This window comes from Ambystoma mexicanum, chromosome 1p (assembly GCF_040938575.1).
Source record: "Ambystoma mexicanum isolate Mex_15411 chromosome 1p, UKY_AmexF1_1, whole genome shotgun sequence".
NCBI classification, from domain to species: domain Eukaryota; kingdom Metazoa; phylum Chordata; class Amphibia; order Caudata; family Ambystomatidae; genus Ambystoma; species Ambystoma mexicanum.
In genome coordinates, this window is record NC_090921.1 from 122820754 (window position 1) to 122829110 (window position 8357).

The 8357-nt window shown below is 47.9% G+C and overlaps 1 protein-coding gene across 2 annotated transcripts in view; it reads right to left on the reverse strand.

The window, feature by feature from the left end:
• Positions 1–5901, reverse strand: part of GNB2 (G protein subunit beta 2) — a 447265-nt gene extending 441364 nt beyond the window's left edge. The window contains exon 1 of one of the 2 annotated variants that reach the window (XM_069644804.1): positions 5772–5901. The gene's annotated coding sequence lies outside the window, so the exon portion shown is untranslated. Of the gene's footprint in view, positions 1–5766 lie in introns of both variants that reach the window. The other variant, XM_069644810.1, reaches the window with a different exon arrangement.
• Positions 5902–8357: the final 2456 nt, after the last annotated feature.

The following is an 8357-nucleotide window of genomic DNA, read 5'->3' on the forward strand; positions in this document are numbered from 1 at the left end:
CTAACAAATTATGCTCCAAGTGAATATATGGATGCATTACACAAAAATATTTTCTATGTTCCTGCATTGTGTGCATTTATCATTAAGATGCATATATGTGGTGTGTTCATTCATATAAATATGTAGAACGTTTTCTACAAATGTAATATTATATCTTTGCTACACAACTCTGTTTTATTGCTAAAGTGTTCTATTCATTTTCAAGTTTAGTCATGTTTTGGTTGCCTATCGCATACATTTTACACTGTGCAAGCAAATCATTTTTACTTTTACAATTTAATTAACACGCCGTGAAGATAGTGGAGCGGGTTGAGCGCTCACTGCTGCGATGTGTGTATGATATGCAGGTCGCAGGTTCGAATCCCGGCAAGGTTGACTCTGCCTTTCATCCTTCCAAGGTAGATAAAATGAGTACCCATTTCGATTAGGTAACAAGTATATATAAAAATGTTATATGTAAAACACTGAATAAAAGCACTATAAAGAACACATTATCATTAACACTCCAATTATAAAAAGGGTGTAAAATATGTGCCCCTCAAAACCATATAGGAGACACAGATGAGTAATGAATATCTAGTTTAAACATCCACTAACCTTAGCTTGGAGCCAGTGTGGTAAATGGTACTAGAACTGGTCAGCGGCAGCAAGGCACTTGCTCACACTTCAGTGACTGTCATTACACCACTCACAGGGTTCATAGCATCTTTCAAATCTTCAAGACTATAATTCTTACATTCAAAACCTGACACTTCAGCCAGTTCAAGCGCTGTTACAAAAACAAATGGTCTCATTTGTAACTGAAATAGAAACTAAGCAAGACCGGTCCGTGTTGAGGTAATCCACACATGCATTCAATTTTATGTAGTGGCTCATGCAGGCTTCCTTCAACTAAAAAGCACTGTAATTATTATTACCTCAGTTGATAAAAGTGCTGACTTCTGAAGGGTGTAAGGCTAACTGTCCAGCCAACATTTGACCATGACATTCTGTACATGCAAGGGAAGCTCAGAGTGTTAGTGCACATCTGTTCCATTGGTGAGAGGGTGCTTTGATCTTGTTAGTTGTGAGGGAAACCTGTGTTTCTGTCACAATGTGGACTGCTCATGCATGAGAATCATTTCCATACTGTTAGCTTTTTGCACCTGTCTGCTGAATGCACACACCTTTTACTCTCTTGCAAAGGAGAACACTAATTTTTACTCTGTTGAAATTGCATTTACTCTCAAAGTTTAAAAATAGGGAGTAAAATACTCCCATCTCAAAATGGTATCTGAAGCACTGCATCCATGCATAACTTTAACAAGGCATAGCCCCATTGTTCCACACGTCCCAACCGTAGCAGCAATTGCTTTGCTTTCGAGATCCCAGCAAAAGAAAGGACCACACTAGTTTCTTAATACCCAAGAAAAGTAATAGGAAGACACAGGTATACCACTGGGTTCAGGAGCTATGTGCCATGTTAGAGGGGTTTCCCCAAACATCAGTAAATGTGAAAAACAGACCCATATCTACATTTTCCCTAAAAAGTATCCAAAGTAAACAGATACAAAAGTTGTCAAATCCGAAGAGGATATCAACACAAAGTCACTTTTCCACCTCCGACAGAAGAGCGCCAGGACACAGATCCATTCATAGCCACCGATTGATTCACATAATCAATGAAATCACCAAAAATAATGGCAATCTAAAATGTGCCAATCCTTAAATTGGGAATCGAATTTTGTAGTTTACTTTTTGTGCTGCCAGTGTGGACAGAAATTTGAAGGCAGTGTTATCCATAAAATAAAGGACTGACGAGACTGGAATATTTCAATGCAGTTAATGTACCGAATCCAGCCAGTGCTACTACACTTCATGTAAAATATCATTGCAACACCCCAAATGTGTATTTTTAGTATGGGCTATGAGGTGTCACTTGCTGTGACAACTACAAACCGAAACTATTGCATTGGAGTACAGATAGGGAGGAATGGCATATGAGGTGGGACACGGCAGAATGACATATGAGAAGGGACACACAGGATCTAGGTGTTTGTTATGTGCCCACCTATTGCCTTCCCATGGCCATGCTAATCCCTATGGCCATTCCCAACCATTCCTGCCTCTGCCCCCCTAAAACACTGCCTTGTGGGAACTCTTTGAGCTCCCTTTAATGAAGCCTTACCATCAGACTTTGCATTCAAAGTGCCTGCCTGGGTTTGTTCAAAGACGTCTTCTGAGAGTTAATGACTTAATTGGAGTTGTAAACACACTACTGGTATAATAAAAATGCCTTACCAGTCCAGCCTTCAGCCACTCGATTTATAAACACTCTTGAGTCCTTCACTGAAGTAATGTTTCAAACAAGCATTGTAAAGCCAACATGTTTGGCATGTGTATATGTTTTAAGCTTTTGCTAGGCATTGCTATTAGATGCCCAGGTACTCGCACCATTTTGCACCTGCTACCAACAATGGGTAGTTAATACCACTACGGCTGTGCCTAACAAGTGCCTTTCCCATGCCTACACAAAAGCCCAAACTGTTGGCTTTGCCAATCTTTTTTTTTTGTTTAAGTTTGACACACTAACTGGTATTGTCAGAATATGGCAACGATACATTTAGCTAAACAGAGATCAAAGTGGATTATAAGACTGAACACAACTTCCAAAAGGGCTAAGTAATGAAAATTAGCTGTGTTTATTTTTGCTATATAAGCTGATTTATATCCACTGGGTAACAACTGCAAATTATGGGATGGTACAGGATGCAAAGATGTGATAAACTATTATTTGATTGTGTCTTTGACCTGGCATTAAGAATGTGCCAATGTGTGCGCTCCCATAAAGACATTGTTGGAAAATATGATGTCATCAGCCCAAAGTAATACATCAGGCAATTAATCACAAAGCATTTGGTTCCAATCAGCTAATAATTGAACTGTAAACAACTGAATTAGAAATTGGATGGATGTGGGATTCCTACGATATTGGTAGCTGCACACACAGTTCATATGCAGTCTTGAATAGACTTTGCGGTTTGTTTGTTAGGGCTCAATTAATGAAAACGCGAGCCTGTTGGTTCCATTTGTGCCAGTAGATCTTTAATGTTACTGAAGGTGCTGACACGTGTTTGGACCACTCAAGGGTCGTTATCAAGGCAAGTGAGTATATGTCGTACATTTGGTAACCTGGGGCGTGATGATGTGCACTGGATAGTGCGTCTCTGGAGGCTAGTGCCTCGACTAGCCGCTTCCTCGCTGGTCAGTAGTCTTTGAATTCGGACTGGATCAGCAATTGGCACACCTTTGCTCTTTTCGACCCCTTGAAAGGACATCAGGAAAACATTTTGGGAATGTTTAGGCAGAAATATGTTCCTACATATTATTGGAGTGCCAACAATTATAAACAAAAGCCATCTTTCTGATGGCGCCAATGTAAACCAATCTTTTACAAAATAAAGGCAGCTTGTCCAGGTTACACACATTTGGCCAAAAAATGTCCATTAATTGCAGACATTTTAGAATAATCACCTGCCTCAACACCTAAAACACCAGGGGGACTATCAGGCTCCAGAACATTGCACCAAAACGGGAAGATAGCCTATCACGGCTGAGGAAAGTATGGGAAACCCTCTAATGACTGGCAAAATGGGAAGAAAAACGACTATGGATGTAAGATAGAAGAGAGTCTTCTGGAGCTTTGGGAACTAGTGTTAGACTTCAGATGTCTGGAGATACTGAAGATGGGGCAGTGGGCTACGATGGATGGGAAAGGGAGGGGCCCCAGATGGTAAAAAGACTAAAGAGGGGTCGTTGAAGAAATAGCAAGGAGATCTCAGGTAGCTGGAGAATTAAGATATGGGAGCACGAGAAATTGTGTTTGAAATTCTGATGACTGGAGAATTGGCAGCTGATGAAATGGGGGAATTGATGGCTGAACGAGAGGGAAAATATATCTGGGAGGTCGAGGATTAGTTTAAGGACATCTGAGGGTTGGCAAAGTGGGGAAGCACTACTGGTGTCTGGTCAAAGGTAGGCTGTGAAGAATGGAGACACTATTATCAGGTGCCAAAAAAAAGGAGAGCAGCCTTAGTCACTACAGAAACAGCAAGGACCTCTAATGGCTGGAGGGTTGGTTTGATATCTGGAGGAGAGGGCCTCCGATGATTGGAGAAAGAGGAGCAGACCGCTTATGGATCGAGAAAAGAGGGCTTTAGTAGCTGAAACAAGGAGGAGAAGCCTCTGGTGGCTGGGGAAATAGTGGGAGAAAATCTGAGGTCGGGAGAATGGGGGGCGGGTTCATAACTTGAGAATGGTGAAAGAAGACTTCTTATAACTGATGAAAATAAGGGGCTGCAGCCCCATTGCTGGGGAACAGGGGGCTCTGATGCCTGGAAAAGGAGAGAGGTCTCTCTGCAGGATGGATAAATACTGTGAGGACCTTATAGTGTAAAAGGGAAAAAAAGGAATTGTGATGGCGGAATGGGGTCTTATGAATGAAGAAGGGGTAGAACTTCTGGAGGGTGCAGCAATAGCCAGAGGTGCTCTGATCCCTTAAGAAATAGATCAATGTCCTCTGATGGCAGAAGGATTGCGCCTAGAAACACTTGTGTACAGGCGCGTTATAAAAGACTTATATCATATCAAGGGAGAGAGGACCCCCAATGCTTGAGAAAGGGGAGGATGGAAAAAGGGGATGCCACAAATGCCAATGCCACAAATCGCTCCTGCTTAGTTATCCGGGCATGGGTCTCTAACCCTTCAAGTTAGAGCGTCTCTATCATGACCTTTAAGTAGGGCTACCTGAGCACGATGCTATGTCCTATGATTCTATGTCCGTGATCAGTATATCCCACCGCTGCTTTACAAAAACACCACAAGCTAATGCATGTACTGCTTTCCAACAACAGCACACGGCAAATCCCCAACTCTGCCTTCAAGAAAGCCCTTCATGATACATCTGATGAAACAGCCCCTGTGTAGGGCCAGAAACTCGGGCTCCCGCCCTGCTGAATCTAAACATCCCCAAATGCACCCTCTTATGCCTGTCGCCCTATTTCTCTCACGAAGCACCCCCATATTTTCACGTTTAGAGATCCCAGCCAGCGGATTCGCTCTTGCCATCCGACACGAATGTCTATGTGGGGGGGTGGGGGCAGTGGTGTCCTGGGTAAATGCCTTCAACCTGGACATTCGTGTGACGTCCAGGTCACAGGTTCGAGTACCGGTGGCCTTGGCTCCACCCTTCATGTACCAGTAACATATGCAATTACGCTGCTTGCATGCAACTCCCTGCTGTGCCGCCTCCCCCAACACGGACGAACGGCGCCTTGCCTTTCATCCCACCGTGCAAGCCCCCCTCTGCCACCACCACCGCCACCTCTGCCTGGAGCCATTCTTTCAAACCAGGCCTAGGAAAACGGAAGCTCCCGTGAAGCAGGCTCTCCAGGCCGGGCCTATACCGGCCGTATGGGATCCTTCCCGGCAGTATGTTCCGGGGCCCTAGGGAGCCGGGCGATCATTTAATTCCACCTCACAACCGCCCCTCTCCCCCCCACCCTTATAAAAATCCATCCCGCCGACCCTGGAAGGCGATGGCCCGGCCTAGGCCGGATACCCATGGACGCCGACCCTGGAAGGCGATGGCCCTGCCTAGGCCGGACACCCATGGACGGTCTTAACGCAGCCCTCACCCCGACGGAAGCTGCTTTGTGTGCCCTGGAAGCTGCTGGCAATCTCCCCCACTCCCAGCAGTATGGGGGGTGTACTCTGCTAGCCACGCACCTCACCTCTTTCCCTCTCCCCCTGGATCCTCCTGAGGACGGGAGCAGGGATGCTGCTGCAGCTGCTTTCCTTCCTGAGCGGATGAGGAGCCCTCCTTTCCTCTCCCCCCCACCCTCCTCTCTCTCAGCCTCCCTCACTGGGGTGGAGCCCAGGCGTTGCTCCTCATCCCCCTCCTCCTCCTCCTCCTCAGGCCCGAGCAAAGGAAAACCCTGGGCCCGCCCCAGCCCCCACCCACCCTGTGAGGAAGCAGCAGGCCTCAGGCAGCCTCGCAGTAACGGAGGCCGCTCCCTCCTCAACAGCAAGCTCAGTGGACAGGCCCAGGCCTCGGGCCTGACCGGAAAGTAGGCCGCTCCCTCCTCGGCAGCAGTCTCCTTAGACTGGCCTGAGGCCTGCAAAAGAGCACCGTCGCTCTCGGCACCTGGCTCAGTGGACAAGCCCTGTGCCTGACAAGAAATCTGATCTCCCCGGCACGGACTTCCAAGCCAGCCCACCGCTCGCCTCGGCGCTGCACTTCCTGGACTGGCCTTACCTAGGCCGCACAGGGAAGGAGGCGCTTTTCTCCTAATCGACTTCTTGGACAGACGTCAAATCTAGGAGGAAAGGTTGCTGTTTTTTTCAACACCGCGTTCACGGGACAGACCTCGCCTCTGAACGGGGATTCTTCAGGCCTCTCTCGGCGCCTCTCTCCCCAGCACCGCGGTCCCTGGAGGTGTTACGCCTGGGAGCGGAAGCCGCTGTCCTCAGCACCGTCTTCTTGGACAGGCCTTTGCCCTGGTAGAGAAGAGCCCTCCAGTCCACTTTCCCCCAGAGCCGAGCTCCCTGGACAGGCCCACAGGCAGGGCCAAGCACCGAGCTCCCTGGACAGGCCCACAGGCAGGGGAGTTGCTGGGTCTGGAAAAGATCCGGGGCTATCCTAATGTCGGCAGCCTGGGTTAGATAGCATTTTGGCTGTAGCCCCCCGAGCTGCTAATGTGTTCTACAACTAAAAGACCCGTGGCTATAGCCCCCTCAGCACGGCCCCACCCCTAGCAACGCCTCTGCCCATAGGCCTGAGGCACTAGGCCTAAACAAGCCTCAAGCCTGGGAGAGGAAGCCGCTTCCCTCAACACTGTCTCCCTGTAAATGACCCCACACTACCATTCTTTCGTAAAGGCGGTAGGTCTAGGAGAGGAGGCCGCTTTCCTCAGCACCGAGTCCCCTGAACAGGTCTGACCCATGTAAGGGAATTATGGCGTGCTCTTCAGCACTGGCCTCTTTGGACAGGCCTTTAGGCTGAGTAGTGTGGGTTCACTTTGCTTCTCTTACCAGATCCCTACCTAAGTAATAAATCACAGACAACTTATGTGTATGGAAAAGTTGTAGGCCGTAGGCATTTTATTTTCTTACAGAAAATACAACACAACCAAATAATTACACTGCCATATGCTTTTGGGCACATTGTGTCAAGTTCCGAAGTTGCCCAAGGCTCCTCCTGAGTCCTTGTTATCCCTGAGCCTTCGTTCCTGGGCACATGCCGCCTACAACGTGTCTTGGAACGTGTACCGAAAGAGTACTCGGCGTTCCTTCTTCTGCCTGCTCCTTCTTTTCTTGGACCGTGTACCGCAAGAGTACTCAGCGTTCTTACTTCTGCCCGCTCCTTCTTTTTTAGACCGTGTACCGAGAGAGTACTCGGCGTACCGGCTCCTGTCTGCACCCCTCTTCTTCCGTTATTCTTGTAGGGTGGGTTGGGTGGCAAACGGTTTTCCTTCATCTTCTCCAGGCACTAAGAGCCTACCCGAGAGAGGTGAGCTCTTACCTGGTTTGTGCTGCCTCTCCTTTTCCAGGCTTACTTATACCCCCCTGGCCTTTTGTTCCTTCCTGGGGGCGGCCGGGTTAGCCCCCTGACCCTGTTACATTTCGCACCTTCCCAGGTGCTGTTTCCTGCCCTTCCTGGGCTTTTGCTTCTTGTGGTGCAATTCGGACACCCCTCCCTACGCTTTCGCGCCGTTTTCCCCCACCCCGCGCCTAATCTCCCAGACCCTCTATTGTCCCGCATTTCATGCGGCCCGGGGCCTGGGTGATAGGCTGAGTAGTGTGGGTTCACTTTGCTTCTCTTACCAGATCCCTACCTAAGTAATAAATCACAGACAACTTATGTGTATGGAAAAGTTGTAGGCCGTAGGCATTTTATTTTCTTACAGAAAATACAACACAACAAAATAATTACACTGCCATATACTTTTGGGCACATTGTGTCCAGTTCCGAAGTTGACCAAGGCTCCTCCTGAGTCCTTGTTATCCCTGAGCCTTCGTTCCTGGGCACATGCCGCCACACCTGAGCGGGTGTTCCTTACGCCTGCTCAGGTTCCCCCCCCAAAAGCACCTTACCTACAACCCCGTTCCTGGAGTGCCCTAAAAATGTTGTTGGAAAAACCCCCCATCCCTTTCTTTGATAGGTGCACCCCATCCTGGTGAAACCTGTCCGGATTGTTCCGGTGTAAGCCATGTCTTATGAAATGCAGCCCTGTGCTCTTGCAGTACTTTTCTACTGATTTATTTAGCTTCTTTCTGGCTATTTCAATTGCGTGCCTCTTCTGTGCCCCGTACCTTCT